Source organism: Bombina bombina, chromosome 2 (assembly GCF_027579735.1).
Source record: "Bombina bombina isolate aBomBom1 chromosome 2, aBomBom1.pri, whole genome shotgun sequence".
Lineage (NCBI taxonomy): Eukaryota > Metazoa > Chordata > Amphibia > Anura > Bombinatoridae > Bombina > Bombina bombina.
In genome coordinates this window covers 1181566349-1181581527 of record NC_069500.1, presented here as the reverse complement: position 1 = coordinate 1181581527, position 15179 = coordinate 1181566349, and the positions used below count along the sequence as shown (strand labels likewise).

The 15179-nt window shown below is 35.3% G+C and overlaps 1 protein-coding gene across 1 annotated transcript in view; it reads right to left on the bottom strand.

The window, feature by feature from the left end:
* STOX2 (storkhead box 2) overlaps positions 1-15179 on the bottom strand; it is a 276468-nt gene that overhangs the window by 160542 nt on the left and 100747 nt on the right. The window lies entirely within an intron of this gene.

The window sequence follows — 15179 nt, the reverse complement described above, 5'->3', positions numbered from 1 at the left end:
GCTTTACAACTTTTCTTTTTTTTATTGAGCTTCAACACATGGTCCAGTAGCACCTATGGGAACAATGTTTTTTGCTTTTAAATGAAGGGAACCCCCCACAATGTATTTATACTGATATTATAACCAGTATGGCGGTGTTGATCACACAAAATAATTTAAACTCCGGCTTATTTTTTTTATATACTAACTAGTCATATAGTCCCAGGCCTGTTTAAATAATAGGTTTGAGACTGTAATATAAAATGTTTAATTATTCATTGTAAAACATATTTGCAATATACTTTTATTTTTCCCCCTTTTCCTGTAATTTAAATCTGAAAACTGTGGGGTTTCCAATTCTGAGCGTTGTAAAGTGTGCAGTGTACACTAGCCTAGCTCTGTCCCGAATCTGTTTCTAATGGGTCAAGTCATTAAATAAGTAACGATGACAGCAACAAAACTTGAATCATTCAAACAAGGCCAGTGGTAGATGGAGTTTGACTGTTGAAAAACAGTTGCAGCAAGCAATGTAGTACAGGTACCAATGTCATTGCAGCTGGGTCAGAAGCTCCTTGTTGGTTTATCATACTGTCACAACAAATAGAAAGTAACTGCATGTGTACTCCTTGGGGTTACTTTTTTATCAAGAGAACCTATTGTATCCATCTCTAAATGAGCATTTAGAAAACAAGTAACAGCTTTACTCAATTTATAAACTCAATTCCACTTTAAAGTGACCTTAAACACAAATATATTATAATGCATTCAAAGCAAAGGTTAATTTGAAAATAATATGCACTTGTATGCATATTATGAATTTAGTAGGTTAAAGAGACCGTCTGGTCAAAATTATTAAACTTTCACATTTATTTTTATCATCAAATTTGTTTTGTTCTCTTGCTATTCTTTGTTGAAAGATAAACCTAGGTAGGCTCATATTTCTAATTTGTAAGCCTTTGAAGCCACCTCATATCTCAGTACATTTTGACGGTTTTTCACAGCTAGAGAGGGCTAGTTGTGTGCATAAAGATAGCATTGTGCTCACTCCTGTGGGGTTATTTATGAGTCAGCACTGATCGGCTAAAATGCAAGTCTGTCATTCTGGAGTAGATAGACTGCATGTAATAGACACTACTATAAAGAAGAAAATGAAATGATACTGATCTAAAAATCCAGTATAAAACCTTTTAAAAACAGTTTAGTACGGCTGGGACACCCAGTGAAATTGGCTGGGAAAACAATAAAAACAGACTCTCCCCCCATTCCTTGCATATGAAAAGACAGATTACAGACTCCTGCTTGCTCCTGTTTGTGTAAACACGTGTATAGATCTGACACTGTGAGGCTTGGTTAGGAGTCTGAAGATCAGTTACACTCCCAGATGGTCTATATAAATGGATCATCTACAAAACATTTATGCAAAGAAACATCAAGTCTACAATGTCCCTTTAAAAAAATAGATAACACCTTTACTACCCATTTCCTAGCTTTGCACAACCAACACTGTTATTTTAATATACTTTATAACTTCTAAACCTCTGCCTTTTTCTAAGCCCCTGCAGTCCCCTTCTTATCCAATCAGCTTTTCATAGCTAGATAGCATTGTGCTCTCGTGGAGTTATGCAGGAACCTGCACTAATTGGCTAAAATGCAAGTTTGTAAAAAGCAATGAGATAAAGGAGCAGTCTAAAGAGGCTGCGATACAAGTTAATCACAGAGGTAAAAAGTATGTATGTAAAACTTGGGAATGAATAATAAAGGGATTATCTATCTTTTGAAACATTAAACATGTTCAACTAGATTGTCCCTTTAACATACACTTCAGAAATGGCTGTACAAACAAGACTAGCTTACACCAGCTTCTAAGCAACCTAAAACACAATGAAGATGATCAATAAGGAAATATTTAACAAACTTGGAAAGCTCTTACTTTAAAGGGACAGTAAAGATTCAGAATAATGTTATATAATTCTGCACACAGTGCAGAATTATATAACATTATTTTAGCGGTAACTTCAAAAATTAAAAGTATTTATAGATTTCGAAGTGTAAAGTTGGACTCAGGATCTACTGAGCGGGTCTTGGATATCCAAAGTGCTTTGCGGGCTTGCTGGCTAGTCACAGCACGCCCGGCCGTGCTATTGAACTAAATGTAGCTTGTTCCCGCTCTGGTCTAGTAGCGGGAGTGAGATACATTTAGTCAAGTAGCGCGACCAGGCGTGCTGTGACTAGCCAGCAACCCTGCGAAGCGCTATGGATAACAAAGACCGACTCAGTAGATCCTGGAGCGGAGTCCAACTTTACACTTCAAAATCTAGAAATACTTTTAATTTTTGAAGTTAAAGCTAAAATAATGTTATATAATTCTGCACTGTGTGCAGAATTATATAACATTATTCTGAATGTTTACTGTCCCTTTGAGGCCAGCTAAAGAATATGCTTTCATCCTCTTCCAACCACCCAGCAACAGCTCCCAATCTCACTTATCCTATTAGTTAATCAGTGATTTAGGTGACCTGAAATTGTGGGAGGGCTCAGTTCTGACAGTGATCATGCTTACCACAAAATGACTGGCTAATCTGATCAGCCAATCACACTTACTAAAATGTTCTATACAGGAAGCAATCCTACATAAGAGCCACACTGCAGAAAGGATGAAGATTAAGAGGGGCCTGTTGTAGGATGGGTAGAAGGGGCTGAAAATAGAAGAGTATTTAGACTGATTTCAGCTACGAGATTTATGGCTTTAATTTGTGCTTTCTTTTTATTTAACTTTTTTTTTTGTTTTTTTATTGGGAGTGTCACTGGTACAGTATATTGCAGGAAGGGTTTTGCAGTGTGAGAGAGAGGGGGTTGTGTATGGGGCAGTTGTTAAAGGGACATTAAACACTTTGAGATGGTAATATAAAATGATAAATTGTATATAATAAAACAACTCTGCAATATACTTTCATTATTTATTTTGTCCTCTTTGCCTGTAATTCCGTTCTGAAATTGTGAGCTTTTCAGTTCCTGTTAGAAATGGAAGTGCAGAACACTGTTATATTCCATACAGCCATTGGCTGCACACTCTAGTGACCTATTTATAACTGTCTCTAATTGGCCACAGCAGAGAAGGTAACACAAGTTACAACATGGCAGCTCCCAGTGTTTTATAGATACTAAAACTTTACACTTATTTTGTCACTTTGTAAACAACTAATGATACTTTAAAAAATACATCTACATGTTACTCATGGACTAATCTTTTCTTTGAATGCATCATTCTATCTAGTATGTATTTAGTGTTTAATGTCCCTTTAAGAGAGGATTTGCAATGGGGTATAGTATTGTTATTTTTTTTTAATAAACATCTTGCAGTGGGAGTGTTGTGTTAGGGAATTAAAATTATGTATGGCCACTTCCGTCATGGAATTTATTGTACTGGGCTTATCTGCAGTTAAAGGACCACTCAATGCAGTAGAATCACATAATTAACAAATGCATAATAAAAAGAAAATGATTTAATATCTACTCTGAATTTGAAATAAGCAGTAGATTTTTTTTTCTCACAAAATTATTTTATCTCCCATTTTCTGACCCCCTGTATCATGTGACAGACATCAGCCAATCACAGACTAGTATCCATGTATCCTGTGAGCTTGTGCACATGCTCAGTAGGATCTTGTTCCCCAGAAAGAGTGAATATAAAGACTGTACAAACTTTGATAATGGAAGTGTCTTAAAACTGCATGCAACTTTATTTGGCTTGAGTGTCCCTTTTAGAATTGAGGCTGTTAGTTTTAAATGCAATGATGAGGGAAGTTTTGGGTTTGGGTAAACTCATTCTAACACAGATAACTATGTACTTCAGGTACCAATTTCATTGCAGCTGGGTCAGGAGCTTTTTATGGGTTGGCCATAGAGTAACAACAAATAGCAAAAGGTAACTGAATAACAGCAATATGAGTGACAAAATCAAGTCACCTGGCAGCTCAATTTTATCAGAGTTGATGAGTAGATTTAAAATATATTATTGGTTTTAGGAGATCTGAGCTCTGCTTAACACTGTTTGATATGTTTATTAATAGGAATGGACATTTACTAACAAAGGTGATGCAGGCATGATGTGGGAAAATCTCTGAAGACTTAAAAAAAGCATATGGTTACTATATTGATTGATTTTTCTGTATTTTCAATTAGCAGTAAGAGATGTGGGCGTAGATCTCAGATCTTCAAAGACACATCACCACTATCAATACATATGAGAGAGATAGAGACTTGCTATTGTAGAAACTTTCAAGGATTTAATAAGCTGAATTAAATTACCAGCCCCCCCCAAAAAAATAAAAAATAAAAAAACAATAAGAAATCCCATAACAAAGATTCCTGATCTAAAGCTGGAGTGTAGTGCGTTCAGGAGTACTTTACAAAAGCATTATTTTCTGAAAGAGTAGTTGATTTGTGCACTAGGCTTCCAATAAAGGTTGTAGGATGAGGAAGGTTATCCTAAGGGGTACATTTCCGGCTATGTGGAGCAGGTTCACATAAGCGACCCTGTGGACACATATTTAAGAAGCAAACATTTAGAAGTGGGGAGAACAATCAACACAATTGGTTGCGCCAGAGCAGGAGGCGGCATTACGCAAGAATCCTCTTGTGCAATGGTAAATTTCACCCTGCGATGAATCATCTCAAGTGGCGATTGCAGGAAGACGGGTTTAATACTTGCTAACCTGTCCGCCTGCAGGTATAATAAATGAATCCCTAAGAAATTAATAAAGCTTATAGGACTTTGTGTTCTTATCTTCTGTCAATAACTTGATTTCTATTTTATTTTAATTTCAAAATGAAAACAAAAGAAATAATTTGCATTTCAACAACTTAATAAACTTTGTGCAGAGATATCTAACAATGTCTATATTTTTGGATATGATATGGAAATCAATTAAAGTTTTTCATGTATCACCAAAACAGCAGCAAATAATAATCATAAATATTTATTTTCTCTGTAGATCATTCATAAAACCCACTCATCCCTATGATGTTCCTGGCTTTCAATACCATACATAATGTGTTGCCATTTAATTATAGCTTCTAGTATATGCCCAAGAAGAACAATTTCACTTATTTATGTATATTAGAACAATGCTCTGCTATAGTTTATCAATAATTTACAACCATGTTAATACTTTTGCATAATACTAATCATTTGTAAGAGGAGATCCCCTTTCTAATATGGAACCCATATTCTTCTATATAGTATAGAAAGCAACAGGAAAGTGCCAAAGCCTTTTAGCATTTATCATTATTTGCCTAACAAAGCAAAAAATGTCAGCTTAGAAAACATGGGCAAATCCTCCCTACACAGTATGAAGGACAGACAATATTTCTGTATCATCCACAGCCTTTACGAACTTACTCTTTTAACAAGAACAGTATAATATAAAACTGAAAGAACAATTTTTTTAGGTTTATGATAACCTTTGAAAATAATTTAAAACTACATAACTCAATTTTTATATCATGAAATGTTCTCTGCTAATAGGTAGATAGGCAGGCCTTGCGCAGTGTGTTCTGCAATGCGTGATGACAGCACAGAGAGCCCAGACGTTATTGTAAAGCACAGAGGAAGACAAAACAGTATGGAGAGGGGAGGGAAAGCCCAGAGCTGCTGGGGATTGGCCAGAAATAAAACAAAAAAGTCAGCATCAGAAACTGATCGACTGTGACAGACAGTGAATAGAGAACTCATTCATTAAAAAAACCTTCAGTGAATATAATTATTGACTAAAATAATGGTAAGGTAATTATTATTTTTTTAAATCTAGTTTTCATAATATAAATTTAAAGGAACAACACACTAAGGGACAGCATAATTACTTACAAAAACTATTATATCTTTTACAGTAGTAAAAATTGATTTTTGAAATTCTACATAAAAAAAGAAACAAATGGAATTACAGAATTTTTGTTACATAAATACTCACCGTTGCTACAGTGGGATCCTATAAAGGTAAAGAAACCCATAACTCATAGCACAGTACAAATAGCTGCTACCTAATTACATTATTAACATTAGAACTGAATTCCATAAAAGTGTTTTTCAAATATAAGATTTTCTGATTTACAAAAATGCTACTGTTGAAAAGTGAGCAGTGAAGGCATGACACATGCGCATGTGATATTGTGCTGAAGTGGTAATTGCATCCAGCAAGTCTTATGTACACGGATAATGTAACACAACCCATAACTAGTAGGGACATTAAGCATCTCTTTTTTGTGTGTAAAAATTGTTCTTTTTCCCACTCTCCCTAAAAGAGGCCAAAAAGCAAAATCTGTAAATGCTGCAAATTGCCTTTGATCTGCAGCATTTGAAAGGTTACAGATTTTGCTTTTTGGCCTATGTAGGGAGAGTGGAACTGGCACAATTTTACACAAAAGCAAGAGGTGTTTAATGTCCTTTTAAAGGATTGTGCAAACGACAAATACAACATAAAAACATTGCAATGCTTCAGTAAAGCTAATTTTATCTTTTACTGTGACTTTAATGTCCCTTTAACTGGTCTATTCCCTACCTATGTCATGGTGTGATGGGTTAAAAATGGATTGTTCTTATGTTCTTTTGTTCTTGGTTCTTTTTGTCCCTATATATTGTATACAAAACTACAGGTGAAGAGAGGCAAACAGATGCTGGCGCCACCGATTTTCACTAGGATCCAACTGAGGAATTATTATTATAATTTATGTGTAATGTGCTGCCAAATTCTATAGCAGTGGCTACACTCTGATTTGTGGTAAAAAGAAAAATGCATGCTTAAAGGGACAGAAAACACCCAAATTTTCTTTCATGATTCAGATAGAATATACAATTTTAAATAACTTTCCAATTTACTTATATTATCAAATTTGCTTCACTCTCTTGTATTCCTTTGCTGAAGGAACACCATTATACTAAGAGCAGTTAGCTGAGCATATCTAGTTAGCCATTCACAAGAGACAAATGTATGCATGCACCAATCAGCATCTAGCTTCCACTAGTGTACGATATATATGCGTATTCATTTTCAACAAGGGATACCAAGAAAACTAAGCACATTTGAAAATAGAAGTGAATATAAAAGTGTCTTAAAATTACATGCTCTATCTTAATCATTCAAGTTTAATTGTGACTTTCCTATCCCTTAAAAACAGACTGAACAATACAAATAAATACAAGAGGTGTAAGAGCTTGCAATCTAGAGGTTGAAATACAATATATTAGATTAAAGGGCCATAATACCCAAATGTTTAAACACTTGAAAGTGATGCAGTATAGCTGTAAAAAGTGGACTAGAAAATATCACCTGAACATCTCTATGTAAAAAAGAAAGATATTTAACCTCAAAAGTTCCTCAGTAGCCACATTCCATTGTAAAGGACTTCTAAGCAACAAATCGGTATGTATGTCCCGGGACAGTGGAAGGAGCGAGCTTTTGTGCACTCTCATCTTATTTCCCTATTCAGTGTAAGGAAGTTTACAATGAATTCTCATGAGAGTTAAAGGGACAGTATACACTCATTTTCATATAACTGCATGTAATAGACACTACTATAAAGAATAAGATGCACAGATACTGATATAAAAATCCAGTATAAAATGGTTTAAAAACTTACTTAGAAGCTGTCAGTTTGGCTCTGTTGAAAAGGTAGCTGGAAAGCCCACTGCAAGTGGCAAATAAGACACTCCCCCCTCCCCCTTCTTTTGCATATGAAAAGACCCTTTACACAAACAGGAGCAAGCTGGAGAAGGTAGCTGACGGTATTCACATAAAACTTTGGGGCTTGGTTAGGAGTCTGAAAATCAGAGCAATGTTATTTAAAAATAAGCAAAACTATACATTTATTAAAAAAAAAAACTTTATGGGCTATATAAATAGATCATCTACAAAACATTTATGCAAAGAAAAAATGAGTGTATAATGTCCCTTTAAGTGAAATCTCATGAGATCACAGTAAAAGAGTTCATGACCTCAGCACTGCTGATGCTGATTGTCTGCTGTTCATTTCTTCATTTATTTTTATTTTTTTTTACCTGCAGCTGGGCAGCAGCTGAGTATAACTTTTTACACAGAACTTACTCTGCTGAGCTGAGGAAATTGTGAGGTAAAATATCTTCCTTTTTTACATAGAGATGCTCAGGTGATATTTTTCAGCTTTTTACAGTTATACTGGATCAGTTTCAAATGATTTAGCATATGAGTATTATGTCCCTTTAAAGGACCAGTCAACCCAAAATCTTTCTTTCATGATTCATATAGAGAATGAAAATTTAAACAACATTACAATTTACTTCTATTATTTCTTTTGTTTCATTTTTTAGATATCCTTAGTTGAAGAAAAAGCAATGCACATGGGTGAGCCAATCACATGAGGCTTCTATGTGCAGCAACCAATCAGCAGCTACTGAGCATATCTAGATATGCTTTTCAGCAAAGAATATCAAGAGAATAAAACAAATTAGATAATAGAAGTAAATTAGAAAGATGTTTAAAATTGCATTCTCTTTCTAAATCATGAAAGAAAAAATGTGGGTTTCATGTCCCTTTAAGTCTATAGAACCTCTGCTTCTCTGCTCATGGTCTCTATCAAATAAACGCTAAATTGCAAGCACACATATTCATATATACTTGAGATTCCCTCCTCCCTGCATTGCTTCTGTGCATTTGCAACCCAATGGAGCAGGCAAACTGAATAAATAATATATATATATATATATATATATATATATATACTGTGTATATATATATATATGCATACACATACCTCCTCTGTGTATCAAAAGTGTCTTCCACCAGGGTGCAAAGTCAAATTATTTGTAGAAGATCCAAGCAGGGACTGCACTCACTGGATTTCGAAAATAAATTAATATTTATTTAAATGGTGAGGTTTCGAGGTTTGCAGACCCTGAGGAAGGGGTCTGCGAACCTCGAAACCTCACCATTTGAATAAATATTAATTTATTTTTGAAATCCAGTGAGTGCAGTCCGTTCTTGGATCTTATATATATATATATATATATAGGCTTACCATAATTTTTAGAGATGAAACTGGGACCACTTGGCACGGTGCCAGTGGGGGTGTGGTCAGGGGTGTGGCCAAGGGGCGGGGCATTTGTCAACCAGAACTAATTTTCCATGCACAATTATATTACTACATTTTTTTGCAGCACAATTGTATTACCATCCATAATTAATGATGATGACCCCAGCAGCACAATTATATTACCATCCATAATTAATGATTATGACCCCAGCAGCACAATTATATTACCATAATTAATGATGATGACCCCAGCAGCACAATTATATTACCATAATTAATGATGATGACCCCAGCAGCACAATTATATTACCATAATTAATGATGATGACCTCAGCAGCACAATTACCATAATTAATAATGATGACCCCAGCAGCACAATTATATTACCATAATTAATGATGATGACCCCGGCAACACAATATATTACCATAATTAACGATCATGAGCACAGCAGCACAATTATATTACCATCCATAATTAATGTAATTGTGCTGCTGGGGTCATCATCATCATGTTAATTTAATTGTGCTGCTGGGGTCATCATCATTAATTATGTTAATATAATTGTGCTGCTGGGGTGAGCATCATTAATTATGTTAAGATAATTGTGCTGCTGGGGTCATCATCATTAATTATGTTAATATAATTGTGCTGCTGGGGTCATCCATCATCATCATCATTAATTTAATGATGAGTTGACCCCAGCAGCACAATTATATTGACATAATTAATGATGATGACCCCAGCAGCACAATTAAATTAACATAATGATGATGATGATGACCCCAGCAGCACAATTACATTAATTATGGATGGTAATATAATTGTGCTGCTGTGCTCATGATCGTTAATTATGGTAATATATTGTGTTGCTGGGGTCATCATCATTAATTATGGTAATATAATTGTGCTGCTGGCGTCATCATCATTAATTATAGTAATATAATTGTGCTGCTGGGGTTACTCATCATCATTAATTATAATTGTGCTGCTGGGGTCATCATAATTAATTATGTTAATTTAATTGTGCTGCTGGGGGTCAACATCATCATTAAATTAATTAATGTTATTAATTATGTTAATTTAATTGTGCTGCTGAGGTCATCATCATTAATTATGTTAATATAATTGTGCTGCTGGGGTCATCCATCATCATCATCATTAATTTAATGATGAGTTGACCCCAGCAGCACAATTATATTGACATAATTAGTGACAATAATTTATTTAATGAGGATGACCCCAGCAGCACAATTATATTAACATAATTAGTGACATCAATTAATTTAATGATGACCCCAGCAGCACAATTATATTAACATACTTAATGACATGATGACCCTAGCAGCACAATTATATTAACATACTTAATGATGTGATAACCCTAGCAGCACAATTATATTAACATAATTAATGATAATGACCCCCAGCAGCACAATTATATTAACATAATTAATTACATTAATGAAGGTAATATAAGTGTGCTGCTAGGGTCATCATCATTAATTATGTTAATTTAATTGTGCTGCTGGGGTCATCATCATTAATTATGTTAATTTAATTGTGCTGCTGGGGGTCATCATCATTAATTATGTTAATATAATTGTCCTGCTGGGCATCACTAATTATGTTAATATAATTGTGCTGTTGGGGTCATCAATCATCATCATTAATTTAATGATGATGAGTTGACTCCAGCAGCACAATTATATTGACATAATTAATGACCAGCAGCACAATTATTAGTTTACCATCCATAATTAATGATGATTGATGAGTGACCCCAGAAGCACAATTATTAATGGAGATATCTAATAATATAAATGAATAATAACACCACATAGCAGATAGAGATAGCAGCCTAAGATATGTGGTTGCATATGAAAAAAGGAAAAGATCAAGTAATATTGTATTGTAGTAAGTAACTCACACGTACTTATCATTATCAGCAAGAAGATCTGCAAAAGTCAAGAAATTTGTTGTTGTTGGTATTTGCTTCAGCAACAGGAAGCCACAGTGTGCAGCCCCACGATGCGTTCTCCTAAGTTGAAGGCGCCTAAAACACTGAGTGTGAAGCAGAGGTGGAGCACACGTTATCAGTCGGATTCTGTGACCCGTCTGTTGCAGGAATGTGGTGACGTCACGGTCGCACATTCCGACGGGCAGCAGACAGCTGTAAAAGGCAGTGCATGCTGCATGCGCAACAAAGCTAAATTCACAGATTTGCCGGTGTTCTATCATTCCAGCTAATTCAGCAGACTACGCTAGTCTGATGAATTTGCTGGAATGATTGATAGAACACCGGCGGCCGGGACAAAAATGAAAAACGGGTGGGACACTGGGACAGGGGCTCAAAACAGGGACAATCCCGGTAAAAACGGGACGTATGGTAAGCCTATATATATATATATATATATACAGGTTACCAAAGGTTACCAACGACCTACTTACAACAAAATCAAAAGACCACTTCTCTCTGTTTATCCTCCTTGATCTGTCCGCAGCCTTTGATATTGTTGTCAACCCTCTTTTGCTTCAAACCCTCCAATCCTTCAGGATTTGTGACACAGCCCTCTTGTGGTTCTCTTCCTACCTGTCAAATCGTACCTTTAGTGTAATGCTTATTTTGAAAACGGGGGAGACCCGAAACGTCCTTAAATACATTGGTATTTGGAAACAAGACCCTGTGAGTGACTCCTTCATCTGTATTATATATATACACACACACATATTTAGATATGTATGTGTGTGTATATATGTATGTATATATATAAAAATATATACACACACACACACATATATATATATATATATACACACACACATATTTAGATATGTATGTGTGTGTATATATGTATATATATATATAAAAATATATACACACACACACACATATATATATATATATATATATATATATATACACACACACACACAAACAGTGGCAAGAAAAACATTTGGAATTAGTTGGTTTACTGCATGAATTGGTCATAGAATTTCCTCACATCTTTATCAAAGTCACAAGTATAGACAAACAATTATAATCTTTCATGTCTTTATTGAGCATAGCCCATTAAACATTCTCAGTGCTGTGAAAAAAGTAAGTGAACACTTGGATTTAATAGCTAGTTGCTCCTCCTTTGGCAATAACCTCAAGCAAGCGTTTCTGGTAGCTGCGGATTAGACCTGCACAATTTTCAGGAGGAATTCTGGACGACTCTTCCTTACAGAACTGCTTCAGCTCAGCCTTATTCTTAGGATGTCTGGTGTAAACAGCTCTTTAGAGGTCAATCCACATCTCTATGGGGTTAAGGTCTGGGCTCTGATTGATTCACTCCAAAAGGTGGATTTTCTCTTTTTAAAGCCATTCTCTTGTGGATTTACATTGATGTTTAGAATCATTGTCCTGCTGCATCACCCAGCTAGCTTCTACTGAGCTTCAGCTGACGCACAGCCACCCTAATAATATCCTGTAGGATATTTTGATAAACTTGGGAATTAATTTTTCCCTTGTTGATGGCAAGTGGTCCAGGCCCTGAAGCAGCAAATCATGATCCTCCCTCCACCATACTGTTGGGATGATGTTTTCATTTTGGTATGCGGTGAACTATTTACGCCTATTTAGCGCTGAGTGTTCTTCCCAAACAACTTAATCTTAGTTTCATCAGTCCGCTAAACATTTTCCCAGTATCGTTGAGGAGCATCAAGGTGGTCTTTGGCAAACATCAGGTGCGCAGCAATGGTTTTCTGAGAAAGCAGAGGCTTTATGCGTGGTGTCCTACCATGGACACCATGACTGTTAAATGTTTACCGCATAGTAGATGCATGAACAGACATGTTAACCAGTTCCAATTAAGTTTTTAATGGTCACTCTAGGGTTCTTTTTTACCTCATTGAGAATTGTGTGGTGTGTTCTTTGAGTCATCTTGGCTGGACAGCCACTTCTAGGGAGAGTAGCCACTGTACTAAATCTTCTCCATTTATAGACAATTTAACAAGGAACAGATGAATATCAAACTCTTAGAGATAACTTTGTAACACTTTCCAGCTTTATGAAATGCAAAAATTCTTGATCGCAGGTCTTCTGAGTGGCATGGTTCACATCAACAAATGCATTTTGTGAATAGCAAGCTCAAAATGTTTGAGTGCTTTTAATAAGTCAAACCTCCAATCTCGTTTCATTAATTGGACACTTGGTTTGCCAATTTCCAAATCTAATTAGCTTTTGTGGAAGTCCTTAGCCTACGGCTTCACGTACTTTTTCCAACCTATACTGTGAATAGTTGAATGATAAATACAAGAACAATACAAAATTTTAAGACAAATTTATACATAGATGAAGTCATTTATAAAAGATTCACATACTTTTTTTTTCTTGACACTGTATATATTAAAGCAGTCAAATACCTTGTCATATACCATATACCTTTTAACTCTTATAACGTTTTTTTTTTTATAAATATTTATATTAATCATTTTATTAGATAGTGTATATATATATGAGTGTAAATGCATTAAAATTTGTATTTATGTTGCATTTGATGCAACATTTTATTTAGCACTAACCCTTTACGCAAGGTTTTGTCACGCTAACCCGACAAGCACAAATGTATTAATACACGCACTAATGTTAGTGCGCCACTTGTAATCTAGCCCTTTGTGTTCCTGACTACTAAAAGGGAGCAAAATGACTGATCTCTGTGCATTACCGACATCATAAGGCTGCAAAATTATATATGTATGTATGTAAACATACATACATTAAAAGCTGTTTATAAACAATACACAATACAAAGTGTGGTACCCAATTTATTGCAATAAAAGCTGTTTATAAACAATACACATTAAAATGTGTGGCATCCAACTCAATGCATTGCAAGCTTCCATAGTAAGCACCCATAACCCATTGCTCAAACAGGCCTAGAACAGAGTGACAACAGTGAGGGTACTTTTATCTTAGGGTTGGCTCATAGTCAGCTCATTCTAAAAGTTCCCACAGCTAACACTTCTTATATTTAAAGGGATATAAAAAAAAAAAAATTCTTTCATGAATCAGACAGAACATGTAATAGTAAACTCCGTCCCAGTTCACTTCTATTACTACATGTGCTTCATTCTCTTGGTATCCGTTGCTGAACACTTTTGGTGAGCCAATGACAAGAGGCATATATGTACAGCCACCAATCAGGAGCTTGCTCTCGGTAGTGCTCCTGAGCCTAACAAGGTATTCTTTTCAACAAGGATACCACACGAATAAAGAAAATTATATAACAGAATTATATAATAGAAGTAAATTGAAAAGTAGTTTAAAATGATATGATCTATCTGAAGTTTAATTTTGACTATTTGTCCCTAGAAATTGCACAACAAAAGTTAATTGATTTATTTAGAAACCTTCTGTGAAGATTATTTTCATACACCAGAACTGCATGCAGTTCTTACATAGGGCCTGATGATATAAAGCTCTCCACTCAGATGATAAAAAATGATCCTCCAGCACTGCAAGATCCCTCACAAGATTCTAAAAAGGCAGATTTTGCTATACTTCTTCAAGGGGTGTTCACTGTATTTCTATATGTGAAGGAGAGACAAGCCCAGTGCAATATAGCACTGTATGACATAAGAGTTCTGCTGCATTTACACTTTGTATTTTGTATTTCTCTAGACTTCAGATTTTGTCCTTTAAGTTTTATTACATTTAAACTTTGTACTAATTCTACTAGGTCTATCTGCTGCTTTCAACACAAGTTAACTATCCTCTCCTCTTACAAATCCTACATTAATTTGGCATCTGTGACATTGCTTCATATCACTCAAATCGCTTGTTTACAGTTTCCTTTAACCATATGTCCTCTTATCCTTTGCCTCTCTTAGGCCTCGCTTCCATTGAGTCGTTAAAAATTGAGCCGTAAGCTACCGAAGCGGCCGACAGCTAAAAGTAATTTACGGTTCCATTTTAGTACCAGGTTTCCATTGAAATATTTTGCGGATAGCGTGCAGTCGCTCTTTTCGTGTAGCTGTAAGTTAACGTTGTGTTAACGCTTCCATCTGATGTCGGATTTCTTGAAAATCAATTAGTTGCTAAGGTAACCCGACCTTACGCTATAGAATTTACGTTTAACGTCTGTGCTCCTTAC